Below are 20090 nucleotides of genomic sequence, written 5' to 3'. Positions count from 1 at the left end.
AAAGCATCCAGTACTTTGGATGGGGCTTGTTGGGCCCGATAGATCTATCTTTAGGATTCGCGTCAATTAGGGTGTCTGTTCCCTAATTCTTAGATTACCAGACTTAATAAAAAGGGGCATATTCGATTTCGATAATTCAACCATAGAATGTAGTTTCACGTACTTGTGTCTATTTTGTAAATCATTTATAAAACCTGCATGTATTCTCATCCCAAAAATATTAGATTTTAAAAGTGGGACTATAACTCACTTTCACAGATTTTTACTTCGTCGAGAAGTAAGACTTGGCCACTGTTGATTCACGAACCTATAACAATATATACATATATATTAAAGTATGTTCAAAATATATTTACAACACTTTTAATATATTTTGATGTTTTAAGTTTATTAAGTCAGCTGTCCTCGTTAGTAACCTACAACTAGTTGTCCACAGTTAGATGTACAGAAATAAATTGATAAATATTATCTTGAATCAATCCACGACCCAGTGTATACGTATCTCAGCATTGATCACAACTCAAACTATATATATTTTGGAATCAACCTCAACCCTGTATAGCTAACTCCAACATTCACATATAGAGTGTCTATGGTTGTTCCGAAATATATATAGATGTGTCGACATGATAGGTCGAAACATTGTATACGTGTCTATGGTATCTCAAGATTACATAATATACAATACAAGTTGATTAAGTTATGGTTGGAATAGATTTGTTACCAATTTTCACGTAGCTAAAATGAGAAAAATTATCCAATCTTGTTTTACCCATAACTTCTTCATTTTAAATCCGTTTTGAGTGAATCAAATAGATATGGTTTCATATTGAACTCTATTTTATGAATCTAAATAGAAAAAGTATAGGTTTATAGTCGAAAAAATAAGTTACAAGTTGTTTTTGTAAAGGTAGTCATTTCAGTCGAAAGAACGACGTCTAGATGACCATTTTAGAAAACATACTTCCACTTTGAGTTTAACCATAATTTTTGGATATAGTTTCATGTTCATAATAAAAACCATTTTCTCAGAATAACAACTTTTAAATCAAAGTTTATCATAGTTTTTAATTAACTAACCCAAAACAGCCCGCGGTGTTACTACGACGGCGTAAATCCGGTTTTACGGTGTTTTTCGTGTTTCCAGGTTTTAAATCATTAAGTTAGCATATCATATAGATATAGAACATGTGTTTAGTTGATTTTAAAAGTCAAGTTAGAAGGATTAACTTTTGTTTGCGAACAAGTTTAGAATTAACTAAACTATGTTCTAGTGATTACAAGTTTAAACCTTCGAATAAGATAGCTTTATATGTATGAATCGAATGATGTTATGAACATCATTACTACCTTAATTTCCTTAGATAAACCTACTGGAAAAGAGAAAAATGGATCAAGCTTCAATGGATCCTTGGATGGCTCGAAGTTCTTGAAGCAGAATCATGACACGAAAACAAGTTCAAGTAAGATCATCACTTGAAATAAGATTGTTATAGTTATAGAAATTGAACCAAAGTTTGAATATGATTATTACCTTGTATTAGAATGATAACCTACTATAAGAAACAAAGATTTCTTGAGGTTGGATGATCACCTTACAAGATTGGAAGTGAGCTAGCAAACTTGAAAGTATTCTTGATTTTATGAAACTAGAACTTTTGGAATTTATGAAGAACACTTAGAACTTGAAGATAGAACTTGAGAGAGATCAATTAGATGAAGAAAATTGAAGAATGAAAGTGTTTGTAGGTGTTTTTGGTCGTTGGTGTATGGATTAGATATAAAGGATATGTAATTTTGTTTTCATGTAAATAAGTCATGAATGATTACTCATATTTTTGTAATTTTATGAGATATTTCATGCTAGTTGCCAAATGATGGTTCCCACATGTGTTAGGTGACTCACATGGGCTGCTAAGAGCTGATCATTGGAGTGTATATACCAATAGTACATACATCTAAAAGCTGTGTATTGTACGAGTACGAATACGGGTGCATACGAGTAGAATTGTTGATGAAACTGAACGAGGATGTAATTGTAAGCATTTTTGTTAAGTAGAAGTATTTTGATAAGTGTATTGAAGTCTTTCAAAAGTGTATAAATACATATTAAAACACTACATGTATATACATTTTAACTGAGTCGTTAAGTCATCGTTAGTCGTTACATGTAAGTGTTGTTTTGAAACCTTTAGGTTAACGATCTTGTTAAATGTTGTTAACCCAATGTTTATAATATCAAATGAGATTTTAAATTATTATATTATCATGATATTATCATGTATGAATATCTCTTAATATGATATATATACATTAAATGTCTTTACAACGATAATCGTTACATATATGTCTCGTTTAAAAATCATTAAGTTAGTAGTCTTGTTTTTACATATGTAGTTCATTGTTAATATACTTTATGATATGTTTTCTTATCATAGTATCATGTTAACTATATATATATATCCATATATATGTCATCATATAGTTTTTACAAGTTTTAACGTTCGTGAATCACCGATCAACTTGGGTGGTCAATTGTCTATATGAAACATATTTCAATTAATCAAGTCTTAACAAGTTTGATTGCTTAACATGTTGGAAACATTTAATCATGTAAATATCAATCTCAATTAATATATATAAACATGGAAAAGTTCGGGTCACTACATTATGCCTCTAGACAATTGAAGATTCACGAGCAAAATTATACGACGCATGATTTGGAATTAGGCACGGTTGTTTTTGCATTAAAGACTTGGAGGCACTACTTATATGGGGTCAAAAGTATTATATATACCGACCACAAAAGTCTTCAACACATATTTAATCAGAAACAACTGAATATGAGGCAGTGTAGGTGGATTTAATTGTTGAATGATTACGACTTTGAGATTCGTTACCACCCGGGGAAGGCAAATGTGATAGCCGATGCCTTGAGCAGGAAGGACAGAGAAACCATTCGAGTAAAATCTATGAATATAATGATTCATAATAACCTTACTACTCAAATAAAGGAGGCGCAACAAGGAGTTTTAAAAGAGGGAAATTTAAAGGATGAAATACCCAAAGGATCGGAGAAGCATCTTAATATTCGGGAAGACGGAACCCGGTATAGGGCTGAAAGGATTTGGGTACCAAAATTTGGAGATATGAGAGAAATGGTACTTAGAGAAGCTCATAAAACCAGATACTCAATACATCCTGGAACGGGGAAGATGTACAAGGATCTCAAGAAACATTTTTGGTGGCCGGGTATGAAAGATGATGTTGCTAAATACGTAGGAGAATGTTTGACGTGTTCTAAGGTCAAAGCTGAGCATCAGAAACCATCAGGTCTACTTCAACAACCCGAAATCCCGGAATGGAAATGGGAAAACATTACCATGGATTTCATCACTAAATTGCCAAGGACTGCAAGTGGTTTTGATACTATTTGGGTAATAGTTGATCGTCTCACCAAATCAGCACACTTCCTGCCAATAAGAGAAGATGACAAGATGGAGAAGTTAGCACGACTGTATTTGAAGGAAGTCGTCTCCAGACATGGAATACCAATCTCTATTATCTCTGATAGGGATGGCAGATTTATTTCAAGATTCTGGCAGACATTACAGCAAGCATTAGGAACTCGTCTAGACATGAGTACTGCCTATCATCCACAAACTGATGGGCAGAGCGAAAGGACGATACAAACGCTTGAAGACATGCTACGAGCATGTGTTATTGATTTCGGAAACAGTTGGGATCGACATCTACCGTTAGCAGAATTTTCCTACAACAACAGCTACCATTCAAGCATTGAGATGGCGCCGTTTGAAGCACTTTATGGTAGAAAGTGCAGGTCTCCGATTTGTTGGAGTGAAGTGGGGGATAGACAGATTACGGGTCCGGAGATTATACAAGAAACTACCGAGAAGATCATCCAAATTCAACAACGGTTGAAAACTGCCCAAAGTCGACAAAAGAGCTACGCTGACATTAAAAGAAAAGATATAGAATTTGAAATTTGAGAGATGGTCATGCTTAAAGTTGCACCTTGGAAAGGCGTTGTTCGATTTGGTAAACGAGGGAAATTAAATCCAAGGTATATTGGACCATTCAAGATTATTGATCGTGTCGGACCAGTAGCTTACCGACTTGAGTTACCTCAACAACTCGCGGCTGTACATAACACTTTCCACGTCTCGAATTTGAAGAAATGTTTTGCTAAAGAAGGTCTCACTATTCCGTTAGATGAAATCCAAATCAACAAAAAACTTCAATTCATCGAAGAACCCGTCGAAATAATGGATCGTGAGGTTAAAAGACTTAAGCAAAACAAGATACAAATTGTTAAGGTTCGATGGAATGCTCGTAGAGGACCTGAGTTCACCTGGGAGCATGAAGATCAGATGAAGAAGAAATACCCGCATCTATTTCCAGAAGATTCGTCAACACCTTCAACAGCTTAAAATTTCGGGACGAAATTTATTTAACGGGTAGGTACTGTAGTGACCCGAACTTTTCCATGTTTATATATATTAATTGAGATTGATATTTACATGATTAAATGTTTCCAACATGTTAAGCAATCAAACTTGTTAAGACTTGATTAATTGAAATAGGTTTCATATAGACAATTGACCACCCTAGTTGACCGGTGATTCACGAACGTTAAAACTTGTAAAAACTATATGATGACATATATATGGATATATATATATAGTTAACATGATATTATTATAAGTAAATATATCATTAAGTATATTAACAATGAACTACATATGTAAAAACAAGACTACTAACTTAATGATTTTGAAACGAGACATATATGTAACGATTATCGTTGTAACGACATTTAATGTATATATATCATATTAAGAAATATTCATACATCATAATATCATGATAATATAATAATTTAAAATCTCATTTGATATTATAAACATTGGGTTAACAACACTTAACAAGATCGTTAACCTAAAGGTTTCAAAACAACACTTACATGTAACGATTAACGATGACTTAACGACTCAGTTAAAATGTATATACATGTAGTATTTTAATATGTATTCATACACTTTTGAAAGACTTCAAGACACTTATCAAAATACTTCTACTTAACAAAAATGCTTACAATTACATCCTCATTCAGCTTCATCAACAATTCTACTCGTATGCACCCGTATTTGTACTCGTACAATACACAGCTTTTAGATGTATGTACTATTGGTATATACACTCCAATAATCAGATCTTAGTAGCCCATGTGAGTCACCTAACACATGTGGGAACCATCATTTGGCAACTAGCATGAAATATCTCATAAAATTACAAAAATATGAGTAATCATTCATGACTTATTTACATGAAAACAAAATTACATATCCTTTATATCTAATCCATACACCAACGACCAAAAACACCTAAAAACACTTTCATTCTTCAATTTTCTTCATCTAATTGATCTCTCTTAAGTTCTATCTTCAAGTTCTAAGTGTTCTTCATAAATTCCAAAAGTTCTAGTTTCATAAAATCAAGAATACTTCCAAGATTGCAAGTTTACTTCCAAGTTTTCTAAATCCATTCCAAGTAATCATCCAAGATCAAGAAACCTTTATTACTTACAGTAGGTTATCTTTCTAATACAAGGTAATAATCATATTAAAACTTTAATTCAATTTCTATAACTATAACAATCTTATTTCGAGTGAAAATCTTACTTGAAATTGTTTTCGTGTCATGATTCTGCTTCAAGAACTTTCAAGCCATCCAAGGATCCTTTGAAGCTAGATCCATTTTTCTCATTTCCAGTAGGTTTATCCAAGGAACTTGAGGTAGTAATGATGTTCATAATATCATTCGATTCATACATAAAAAGCTGTCTTATTCAACGTTATAAACTTGTAATCACTAGAACATAGTTTAGTTCATTCTAAACTTGTTCGCAAATAAAGTTAATACTTCTAACTATACTTTTAAAATCAACTAAACACATGTTCTATATCTATATGATATTCTAACTTAATAATTTAAAACCCGGAAACACGATAAACACCATAAAACTGGATATACGCCGTCGTAGTAAAACCGGGGGCTGTTTTGGTTGGGATAATTAAAAGCTAAGAAGAACTTTGATTTAAAAGCTATATTTCTGGAAAAATGATTTTTCTTATGAACATGAAACTATATCCAAAAATCATGGTTAAACTCAAAGTGAAAGTAATGTTTTCAAAATGGTCATCAAGATGTCGTTCTTTCGACGGAAATGACTACCTCTTTCAAAAATGACTTATAACTTGTATTTCCGACTATAAACTTATAATTTTTCTGTTTAGATTCATAAAGTTAAGTTCAATACAAAACCGTGGCCACTGGAATCACTCAAAACGGATTAGAAACGAAGAAATGGCGAGTAAAACAAGATTGATAAAAACTACTCATTTTACCTACGTGAAAGTTAGTAATAAATCTATTCCAACCATAACCTAATCAACTTATATTGTATATTATGTAATCTTGAGATACCATAGACACGTATACAATGTTTCGACCTATCATGTTGACCCATATATATATATATATATTGCGGAACAACCATAGACACTCTATATGTGAATGTTGGAGTTAGCTATACAGGGTTGAGGTTGATTCCAAAATATATATATAGTTTGAGTTGTGATCAATACTGAGATACGTATACACTGGGTCGTGGATTGATTCAAGATAATATTTATCAATTTATTTCTGTACATCTAACTGTGGACAACTAGTTGTAGGTTACTAACGAGGACAGCTGACTTAATAAACTTAAAACATCAAAATGTATTAAAAGTTTTGTAAATATATTTTGAACATACTTTGATATATATATGTATATATTGTTATAGGTTTGTGAATCAACCAGTGGCCAAGTCTTACTTCTCGACGAAGTAAAAATCTGTGAAAGTGAGTTATAGTCCCACTTTTAAAATCTAATATTTTTGGGATGAGAATACATGCAGGTTTTATAAATGATTTACAAAATAGACACAAGTACGTGAAACTACATTCTATGGTTGAATTATCGAAATCGAATATGCCCCTTTTTATTAAGTCTGGTAATCTAAGAATTAGGGAACAGACACCCTAATTGAAGCGAATCCTAAAGATAGATCTATTGGGCCTAACAAACCCCATCCAAAGTACCGGATGCTTTAGTACTTCGAAATTTATATCATATCCGAAGGGTGTCCCGGAATGATGGGGATATTCTTATATATGCATCTTGTTAATGTCGGTTACCAGGTGTTCACCATATGAATGATTTTTATCTCTATGTATGGGATGTATATTGAAATATGAAATCTTGTGGTCTATTGTTACGATTTGATATATATAGGTTAAACCTATAACTCACCAACATTTTTGTTGACGTTTAAAGCATGTTTATTCTCAGGTGAATACTAAGAGCTTCCGCTGTTGCATATGATATTGTGTAAAAACTGCATTCAAGAAACATATGTCGATGTAATATATTTCTGTTGTAAACCATTATGTAATGGTCGTGTGTAAACAGTATATTTTAGATTATCATTATTTGATAATCTACGTAATGTTTTTAAAACCTTTATTGATAAAATAAAGGTTATGGTTGTTTTAAAAATGAATGCAGTCTTTGAAAAACGTCTCATATAGAGGTCAAAACCTCGCAACGAAATCAATTAATATGGAACGTTTATAATCAATATGAACGGGACATTTCAAAAGATATAATAAGGTTGATTCGAACGAAAAGTCGAAGTTGACTTACTGGAGCTGTGACAAAATTAGCTACCTTGAAAAGGGATTGTAAAGTTATTTTGGGTAATAATAACGCTAAAGGAATTAGCACCGCTACGTGTTAAACGATTACTCAGTTTCAGAGAGTTTTTCAGGTGCATAACTATATGCATCAATCTTTTCTTCTGTAGATGAAGTGCGGCTGGTTCATCCTCTCGATCGAGGTATTTTCAAGAATCATGAAAGATTTGAACTACAGATTGGAATCGTCAAGATTCAAATGAGGTTTAAGATGAAATCAAGTGGCAAACTTGAAGAATTGTTTAGTTTCATATGTTATAATCAATATTTTTAATTCATTTTAATTGTTCAAAGTTAGTAGTCCAACAGTCCAATAGTCCAATAGTCCAATGATTCATATATGGTTTAATATATAATATTCGAATTAATTAATACGTATCGTGACCCGTGTACTGGTGTCAGTATTGATCACAAATCAAACTATATATATATATATTTTGGAATCAACCTCAACCCTGTATAGCTAACGAAGATATATATATATATATATATATATATATATATATATATATATATATATATATATATATATATATATATATATATATATATATATATATATATATATAGATGGGTCAATATGATATGTCGAAACCTTGTATACGTGTCCCGTTATTTAAAGTGCGTAAAAGTAAATAACAGAAATTAAATGACGATAAATAAAATTACGAGAATGTAAATTGCGAGAATGTAAATTGCGAGAACGTAAATTGCGATAATTAAATTGCGATAAATAAAATGTAACCAGTTAGCTAGGAACAGTTAGCTAGGAACAGTTAGCGTGGATTCTTAACAATATTTCAATTAGTTAATTCGTTTGTTTCTAACAAATTTTATTTTGTCCGATGTTTTCTTCATTATGCCACTTGTTGGATTCTGATAGGTAAAAATCTAAATATGAAATTGAATTTGAATGAAAATAGTTGTTCTTTGGTAAACGGATACGTATATGTGCGGACTTGAGCAGTATTGTTAATGACTGCTGAATCAGAACTGAAGAGTGTAAAGTGTAACTTATTAATGTAAAATCTAAATATTTCTCGGGTATTACCTACCCGTTAAAATATTTTCACCATTAACAGTTTGTACGAAAGAATTTTTAATTACAATCTTTATGAAAATATACTTACATATATATTTTCTTCAGATGTAATATAGATTTAATGAGTTGATATGATATTAATCTCATTTAATTTACCGTTAGAACGAGAATATATAATCTCTAAAACATTAAAGATTACATAATCGTCATGTCGAACGAAGGTAATTGATGTAGAATGATTCGTAGAACGATGATTATACTCGAGGTACAGAATGAGATGGTGAGGCATGGATTGTTGAAACTTGGGTTATTGGTGGTACTGGTACCGTTGGTGCTGAAGCTGGTGATGTTACTGGTGTTGGTGATACTGCTGGTGCTTGCAAATTGTGTACCATGCTCTCTAAAGTTAATACTCGAGCTCAGAGTTCTCTAACTTCTTCTACTAACCCTGGTTGGTTATCAGTGTGAGGTAAAGGTCAGATATCTTCTCTAATTCTGTTAATGGTAGTCTCAAGATGAAAAATTCTTACAAAAAGGGTATAAACGGTGTTGCGAACGGGTTCGCCGGTTAGCGGGTCAAGTACTCCAAGGTTAGGTGGTAGATTCGGTTCATGATATGGAGTACCTTCTTCCCTTCTCCATAGGGTGAGTATGTCGCGAACCCACCCCCATTTTCTCCAGTAATCACGGTAGTTGATTGGTTGGTGTGCTCCTGTCACGCTGTCTTCGGAGTCAGAGGAACTTGGTCGATTCGTAGAGGCCATCTTACGCGATCTCAGAAAAGATTTTTGGTATGAAGAGTTTAGTGACAGCAATTGATAGTTGGATGGTATTCTCAATGCATCATATGCATAGATATATATAGTACCAGATTTCCCTAAGTTACGGAGAAATTTACGGAAGATATCAGGCAAAGCCTATCGTAATAGATACACTATGATATGATTTAGCAGATACGCTAAGATATGAGTTTTGTCTATACACTAATCATGCAGTCAATGCAGTAAGATGTGTCTAGACTAAGAATAATGAGCAGGTAATTTCTTAAAGATGATAAGCAGATGATTTTTGACAAAAATGATAAGCAAAAATTTTGACATGCAGACACGGTCGAAGTCTAGATCCACTAATGCATCTAAACGACTATCAGTTAGACACATTAATGCAAGACCTGGTCCGCTAAGACCACCGCTCTGATACCACCTGTGAGGACCCGTCCTTATCCTCCTGGACAAAGTCATCAACATTTGGTCCCATTGCGATGATCGACTCCAAGTAATGTCCTTAAAATAAGCAAATGCACAGCGGAAGACTTAATTCGTACCTGAGAATAAACATGCTTAAAAGTGTTAACCAAAAGGTTGGTGAGTTCATAGGTTTATTATAACAATCATTTTAATATATTAATAGACTACAAGATTTCATAATCATAAACATAATATACTCGCAAGTGTATGTAAATCATTCTAAGTGGTTGAGCACTTGGTAACCATACTTAACATTTAATCAACGTCGCATATTCCCTTTATTATGAAATCTTCCTACACTGTACCAAGTGTAGTAACCAAACGAAGTACTGTGCAACTGTTGAATACTGGTCATCCAGTCCGGTTGGGGTTGTCAGGCCCGATATATCTATCAACAAGATTCGCGTTTACAATACCCATGTAAATAGTAGTTACCAAGCTACAGGGAAGTATGCCAGTGGTATAACTCAACGTAGAATATATTTTTAAGTACTTGTGTCTATTTCGGAAACATTTATAAAAGCAGCGCATGTATTCTCAGCCCAAAAATATATATTGCAAAAGCAATTAAAAAGGGAGCAAATGAAACTCACCTAATGTATTTTGTAGTAAAAATACATATGACGGTATTGAACAAATATAGGGTTGGCCTCGGATTCACGAACCTATATTCAATTATGTATATTAACACATGTAATGGTAATCATACAAATTTGTATATATGTTAGTTACACTATTCTTATATTGATAACCTATATGTTTCATATATTCTTTTTATATATTTAAAATAAATAAAAATATTACTTTTGTTATGTTAGGTGTATTATATATATATATATATATATATATATATATATATATATATATATATATATATATATATATATATATATATATATATATATATATATATATTTATATCGTTTGTTTGTTAAAATTACAATAATATTAAAATAATATTAGTAATGATAAAAATATAATCTTAATGATAATAGAGTTAAAAATGATATTTGTAATATAAATGATAAAAATGATAACTTAAATAAAAAATGGTACTTTTAATAAAAATGTTAATTTTAATAATAATGAATACTAATAATAATAACTACAAAATAATGATTTTACTAGTATTAATAATGATATTAATATTTATATTTTTAATATTTGTAATGACATAATAATAATAAGAATAAAATAATAATAGTAATAATAATAATAATAATAATAATAATAATAATAATAATAATAATAATAATAATAATGATAATAATAATAATAATAATAATACTTAGATTTAATAATGTTAATATTAATTTTGACAATTATACTAGTCATTTATTTGTAGTAATAATAATAATAATAATAATGAAATAAATAAGAATGACTACCTCAAATGGGAAGGCTTTTAAAATAAACTGTCGTTGCCTGGGCTCGAACCCGTGACCTCCCACTTAACAAGTCATACTCTTAACCATTCCTCTGCTATGACTATTCTGATTAACCTTATATTCTAAGGTATATAACTCATATTTTTTTTTTTACTTCATCAGCATTACGATTGTCCTTAATCAAACCTCATTGGGCCGCCACCTTAATATTAGCCCAGACAAAAACCTTAAAAGGTTCTCGGCCCAACTTTCTAACTCTCAGCCCAACGTTATATCCTCGGCCCAATTAGAAAACATGATAGTCCAAGTTGCAAAATAATAAAAGGATCCATATTTTATGTTATTGAATGAGCGGTTCAAAGAAAATTAGGGTGAGCTGGAGAATCACGGGTGTATTTGGGTACCCCACCTGTATAATTCGATGATAAGCAACCCTACCACTTATGTAACCGACACACACCATCATTCTTCATCGTTATAATAGTATCAGAAATAGAATAGGAAAAAGAGATAACGAAGTAGCGGTATCTTTATCATTCTTTCGTGATCTCTTCATCTTAGCATCGCGTCATCTTCATTAATCTGCTGGGTTCTTCAAACCATAACAGAAACAGTAACAGGCGAGCTGTAGCAGTGGTTTAATCATGGTGGCGGTTGGAGTGACTTAATAGGTGGCGAACAGAAGCAGTTTCATGTTTTCGTTGGGTGTAGACTAAAAGAAAAGAAAAATAAAATAAATAGAAGGAGGTTGAAGGTGGTGATTTACGAAGAAGAGGGGAGGGAGGATGAGAGAGAAAGATTGAGATGGTGGTTTGTGGAGCTTCGACCGAAAGTGAACAAGTCCAATCGAATTGTTGTAGCAGGTGGTTTAATCGTATGAAAACAGGAAACAGTAGCAGATACAGCAGCAATATTTATTCGATTTTGGTGGTTCAATGGGTTTAGTGATGATTTGGGTGGTGGTTTTGGGTGAAGGTTATGGGTGTTTACGACTAGGAAACAGGAAAAAGCAGAAAACCAAAGGTGGTTTTGTGATTATGAAGGTGAGGTGGTGAAGTGGGTTTCACGAAGGAGAAAACCAAGAAAGAAGGTGGTGGTTTGAGAGTGTCACGATGATGGTGGTTGTTTGTGGTTCAAAGTGGTGGTGATTGATGCTTGCCGATACACTATTATAAACCGAAAACAAAGTATCAAACAAGGAACGGTAATAGGAGGTGACCATCTGAAAAGTGGTGTGAAGGTGTAGATGGTTGAAGAAACAGTGATCAAAGTGGTGATTATCTTGGTGGTTTTTATCAAACATAAGTGTGATGTTCTCGGGAAGCAGTAGAAACATATATGCAAGTGATAGTGGTTGTAGAAAGAAGGGGAACGAGGATGTTTGGTTTATCTTTATGAAATGGGTGTTCTCATATATAGATATATATAAATAATAGGGGTAGATACATATTAGGATAGATAGATACTAATCACCAACCAAATATCAATTACGTTCAATTAAGTATAGTGTTTCAATAGTACCCTTTTGATAAATTCAAGAATGATTGAAATTAAAGAAGTCTATATATTGTTTGATTGTACCGACATTTCCTTTTTCCATTTAACTTCTATTATTTTGACATGGAATCTCATACCATATAAATAATAGTTAAAGTTGATAGTTAACAGATTATTCTTATTTTATTATATTTATTATTAATAAATAATAATAATAAGAACATTGGTATTAATAATAATGATTATCAATAATAATGTTATTAGTACTAATAATAATATTAATATAACAAATTAATATTAATACAAAAGAAATGAAAAATTACACATTCTATATATAATATCTTTATAAATTACTTGTATTACAATGTTCATATATATAATTACACAACAAGTTTTAGTTATCTTTCATAATAACTAAATAATATAATATTTCAAATTATATTTCGAATTATTATATGTATTTATATTTTTAAAATATATATGTATCTATTTTCAATTAATGGTTCGTGAATCGTCGAGAATAATCAAAGATCAAATGTATATATGAAAACAGTTCAAAATTTTTGAGACTCAACCTAACAGACTTTGCTTATCTTGTCAAAAATATTAAATCGTATCGAGAGTTTGGTTCAAAATTAGTCAAAATTTTCCGGGTCGTGACAGTCACACTTGTTAGCAGTAAAGAGGATATTTAGATATCTGAAAGGTACAGCTAAACGCGGTCTTTGATATTCTAATGACCAGGATTTTGAGCTAACTGGGTATTCAGATGCTGACTTTCTGGGGTGTAAGATAGACATGAAAAGTACTGGTGGTTGCCAGTTACTGGGTGGTAGGCTAGTCAGCTGAACGAGCAAAAAGCAAAATACTGTGTCCACATCTACTGCTGAGGTAGAATATGTTTCTGCTGGTAGTTGTACTGCTCAAGTACTGTGGATGCAAAGCCAGCTGAAGGACTATGGTGTTCATGTTACAAAAACTTCAATCTACTGTGACAATACAAGTACAATTGCTATCACCAACAATCCTGTAATGCATTCTAGAACGAAGCACATTGACGTTCGATATCACTTCATAAGGGATCATGTTCAAAAAGGAGATGTGGAGCTTCACTTTATTTCAACAGACCAGCAGTTAGCGGATCTTTTCACAAAGCCCTTAGATGAGAAACGTTTTAACTATCTCATCTCTGAGCTGGGTATGCTTGAACTCTAAAATAAAAGACAACTTTATTGCTGTGCTGGTTCTACAACATGTAGGGCAAACCAGTAAGTCTCAAATTCTTTCCTTACTGCCTACATGTCAAACAATCAGCACAACATGGTCTTTTATGTCATGGTTATTAAAATGTTTAAAATGAAATAATAAACAGCTCATAACACTTAAATGATACCTTAAAACTTAAACTCATTTACTCCCAATGATTTAAGAATTAAATTCATGACATATTAAATGTAACAAAGAATTTTTGTATTAAATACAAAATTTATCTTATGGTTTCTAACTTCCTTTTGAATTGAAAACTGCTGCATTTAATGCTTAATGTGAGGTATGAGTGTTCAAGCTGATTAAACATCATGTCAACAGTCTGTGTCCCCTCGAAATCGTGCCAGTCTGTCACATCTGCCCACGCGCCTGTAGATGACAGATGTCATTTTCTCTCTCCTGCACTTTTTCCACCAATCTAAATGGTTAAATAAGGCAATCTGAAAGGGCCCGTCCTAATCCATCCGGACGAAGTCCATATCAATTATAAACGATTCACAACAGTTGATTTCATCGCGAGGTACTTGACCTCTATATGATACATTTTACAAACATTGCATTCGTTTTTGAAAAGACAATCTTTCATTACATCAAAAATTGATGGCATGCATACCATTTCATAATATATCTAACTATAATTGACTTAATAATAATCTTGATGAACTCAACTACTCGAATGCAACGTCTTTTGAAATATGTTATGAATGACTCCAAGTAATATCTTTAAAATGAGCAAATGCACAGCGGAAGATTTCTTTCGTACCTGAGAATAAACATGCTTTAAAGTGTCAACCAAAAGGTTGGTGAGTTCATTACTTTAACATAGATAATCATTTCATAATTTTAATAGACCACAAGATTTCATATTTCCATTTCTCATAAACATACGTCCCATGCATAGAGACAAAATATCATTCATATGGATTGAACACCTGGTAACCGACATTAACAAGATGCATATAAGAATATCCCCATCATTCCGGGATCCTCCTTCGGACATGATATAAATTTCGAAGTACTAAAGCATCCGGTACTTTGGATGGGGCTTGTTGGGCCCGATAGATCTATCTTTAGAGTTCGCGTCAATTAAGGTGTCTGTTCCCTAATTCTTAGATTACCAGACTAAAAAGGGGTATATTCGGTTTAATAATTCAACCATAGAATGTAGTTTCGATTACTTGTGTCTATTTCGTAAAACAGTTATAAAAGTTGCGCATGTATTCTCAGTCCCAAAAATATATATAAAAAGGGAATAATGAAACTCACCTAATATTTTGTAGTAAAAATACATATTACGATATTGAACAATGCAGGGTTGGCCTCGGATTCACGAACCTATATCATGTATATATTTATTAACACATATAGTTGTAATCGAACAATTTGTATATAAATATATATAAGCTTATTATTTATATCATTTTTATATTAATAACCTATAGGTTTCATATATTCATTTTATATATTTAAAATAATTAAAAATAAAAGTTCCGTTATGTTATATGTATTAAATATATATTTTGTATATATATACATATCATTTGTTTTGTTAAAAGTATAATAATACTAAAATAATATTAGTAATGATAAAAATAATAATAATGATAATAAAGTTAAAAATGATACTTTTAGCATAAGTGATAAAATGATAACTTTAATAAAAATAATACTTTTTAATAAAAATGTTAATTTTAATAATAATTAATACTAATAATAATACTACAAAAATAATAATTTTACTAATAATAATAATGATGCTAATATTTATGTTTTTTTTTATATTTGTAATAATATAATAAATATAATAATTACTAGTAGCAATAATGATAATAATAATAATAATAATAATAATAATTGAAATACTACCTTGAAACTAGCTTAAAAAAAATGCTCGGAACGGGACTCGAACCCGTGACCTCCCGCTACCTCACAAACACCCTTAACCCTCCATCTGTGTCTGTCTTTCTGGTTCAATTCGCTACCCAAAACAGTTTAAGCCGTTCAACTAATCTTATAACTAAAGAAGTCCATTAAGAACCCATGAAATAAATAGTTCATTTATTTATATATAATAGAGTCCAATATAGTTAATAAGCCCAAGAACCAATTGATCAACCCAACTATTGTTTTGTGTGTCGATCTAAACCGGAAATAGATAAATAATTATGGAGTCTTCATCTACGGCTTCGTTTGATTTCATCACCATTAATCGCCATTATGTCGTCGTTTGTCTTAGCATCATTCTCGTAGTCTCATCATCCATAAACCATAATCGTCATCATCATTGCAACATCATCACATAAAATCACATGAAATCATAATCATCATGTTTATCAGTATCGAGCATCTCACGATCGTTTCCATCATCATCATATCATCGACATCTTTATCATCAATATCATAATCATGATCATCATCATGTAACAACACCATTATATTTCCACAATCCTAATCATCCTTTTCGTCGTATACGTACAAGAAAATAGAAGTGCAGCCCATGTTAACCAAGGTTTTTACGGCCCACTTAGAGTCCAATAACAAAACTTAAATGGGTAGCCCATTATATCATAACCCGTTACATATGCATTTTAGGTTTGTTGTATGAAACAGAAATAACAATTAATAATTGTTATATACTTTTGAAAAGGAATTATTAAGTGAGGTGGATGTACCTACTTCATATGTGTCGGCCATTAAACAAAAGAATATACTTAGTGGTAATAAATCCAAAGTGGCAGGTTTTGTTTTTGTTGGGTTCTTTTGATGGTTAATTCACGTGCAACAGGAAAACAGAAATTGCATACATCGATTGATAGTGACAGGAGGAAATAGCAAGTTTTGTGGACTGTTTGAGAGTGTTTTGGTGTTTGATTAATATTAGAAAACACTAGGCGTAGCAACTGAAATTTGTGGTTTGGTTTTTGGGGTTTAGAAACTGAACGGAAAGAAGGTATATAGCAGTAATAAAACGGAACCTATAAATGGCGGAGGTGATGGAAAAACAGCAGTAGTAGACGTCTCTAACAGTAGCAGTTGTGAAGGTTTTTGGGTTGAGTTTCAAGTAATAGAATGAAAACACAAGGTGGATTTTAGGATGGCGGTTTATGGTGATCATGGTGAGTTGCTTGGTTTAGTTCACGGTGATGGTGATAGTTCGAACAGAAAATAGAAAACAGATACAGAAATTTTATGTGAGTTTTAGTTTAGGTTGGTGAAGGTGATCGATTATGATGGTAATGGAATAAGAAAAGTGGTGGTTTTTGGGTTGGTTCTTTGATTGCAACAACGATCAAACAATAGCCATTAAAGGGTTATCGAATTTTGGTTGTATAATGGTTGTTTCGGCTACACAAGTGAGCCGAGTGAGGTTGTTTTTGGGTGTCGATAGTTGTTCAAAGAAAAGAGCTATTCAGCTCTTTTGTTTCACAGAAAGAAAGAAAAGAGTGTAGCAATATCAACTATCATTTGAACTGTGATGGTTGTTTAGTGATGATGATCTAACAAGCATGTGCAACAGCGATATTCATGGTGTTTGGTGTGGTTTGATTGCAAATATTGAAAGGGTTTTTGGTGATGATTCGATGGTGTTGCTCGGTTTACAAGTGAAACTAGATAAAGAAGAGGAAGGGATGCAGAGAAATAAAATGGGTGTACTCCTCTCATATTTTATAAGTAATTTAGATAGTGGGTATTGTGTTAGATTCATAATAGGATACCTTATGTCTACAATTAATATCATATAATTAAAACGTGGATGACATGAATCAATCAGTTTCATCAATTATTAACAGTGTAGTTTACTTTTCAAAATCACGGATTCATTCTATCAATCATAAAGTAATAACATAAATAAATATAATAATAATTATAATAAAACGTGTAATATGAATTAGAAATAGTAAAGCTGTCGTTTACTATGTCACTTATTGTTTCCGTGAAATTTCGAATTGATATTTCGTGTTCTGTTGTTAAAATTTGTCGGGTATAAGTATAACTATAAATATTTATTTTGTTTACGGTTTTATAAGGCGACTCGTAATCATAACATAATGAATCTAATAATTCAATCATTTGGTATTATCATTTAATCTCATCGATAAATATAATAACTTATATTGAAACAAATACATTTATGTAAAGGATTATACATCTTAATACTTTGTCAACGTTTTCAGTTAATATATACATATCTATACACATATATAATCATATCTATTTAATATAATGGTTCGTGAATCGTCGGAACTTGGTCAAGGTTGAATGAATATATGAACACAGTTTAAAGTTTTTGGGACTTCACATTACAGACTTTGCTTATCGTGTCGAATTCATATAAAGATTAAGTTTAAATTTGGTAAAAAATTCCCGGGTCATCACAGTACCTACCCGTTAAAGAAATTTCGTCCCGAAATTTGAGTGAGGTGGTCATGGCTAACAATAAAAATATTTTCATGACGAATATGAGTTGATAAATAGAGTTTATTACTGTTGAGTAATATGGATAAGATAATTCAATTACTCGAAGAGTACGAGTGAAGTTATCACAAAATAGCGAAATAAAGAAGTAAAGATTCGTCATAGCTTTTGACATAGTCAGGGTTGAATTTAGAAATTAAGGTGCGTCTTAACTTTTGACGTTGTATTGGTTAAATTCCGGAATTTAAGGGATTTAAAGAAAATCTTCGAAATTTAAAAGATTTGATTCTTCGGCGAGTAAGGAAATTAAGATCTCTATAATTAAGTACAATGATCTGCCTCGATTACTATGTCTGATATTTCCATTATAAATTAAACTCATCCGTTCCATTATTCTCACCATTCCTATACTTTCTTTCTTAGTTCATACATCCAAAAGATTGTGAAAATACTTAGTCCAGTTCTAATCCTTAATATTTTCCTAATTATCCTTTCTGTCATCCTTCTTTTCAATCTTCCACCAGAAAAATCTATTTACTTCTACTATTACCTTGGGATGATACTATTCGTAATTATACCGTGTCTTTATATTGCTATTCGTATTAATATTCGCGGTTTGTAACCTCCGTGTTGTTATTGGGCTTTATATTTTCTCTTATATTTTGGAGCTCTTTACCTTTTTATTCTCCTCTCGACTCCTAGTAAAGCGAGCAACGGTCCAGAATTCATAGATATGAATTTCGAAATGAACATAGTTAGTGTTCTAAGAAAGAAATGGTAATAGCACGATCTTGATTCGTCAAATTACCAGAATATTCGAGAAAGATAGAACTATCAAGAAAATATGTTCTTGATATGTTTTCATATCAGATAAAATGTAAGAGTCGTGTAACATGGCACATGATGACATTATAATCTGTGAATCATCATGTCCCATTTAGAAACTCAGCATGACTTACTGTAATATAATCACGTTGATCAAGTGTCATTATATTATACTAACTCATGCATCAGTTCTCAACATTACTTCAATAACATTCATATTTTAAGCTCGAAAGTTTACAGAATATAGAAACTAACAGTTTCTATATGATGTAACACTGATAGTACGAAGAGATTAATGATTTCAGATAAGAATAGTTATAAAATATCTCCAGAAATATGGAGGATATTTATAATGAAAGATACGATAATATCTCGGAATATCTAAGATCAGAGGATGAAAGAAACTATTGTCTGCAAGGGTTTAGAGTAAGGAGCAAGATATTCACTAAATACCTTAGCAGACATTGAATCATTTGGATTCTTTGAAGTCAAACTTATTCTTTGTGATTTGTCCACGACTTTCTTCATAGTTTCGCATAATCTACTTTTCGGTACTAAATTTTCTATTGATTGTTTCCAATATAATGA

Source organism: Rutidosis leptorrhynchoides, chromosome 4 (assembly GCF_046630445.1).
Source record: "Rutidosis leptorrhynchoides isolate AG116_Rl617_1_P2 chromosome 4, CSIRO_AGI_Rlap_v1, whole genome shotgun sequence".
Classification (NCBI taxonomy): domain Eukaryota; kingdom Viridiplantae; phylum Streptophyta; class Magnoliopsida; order Asterales; family Asteraceae; genus Rutidosis; species Rutidosis leptorrhynchoides.
Note: the sequence above shows the minus strand (reverse complement) of the source record.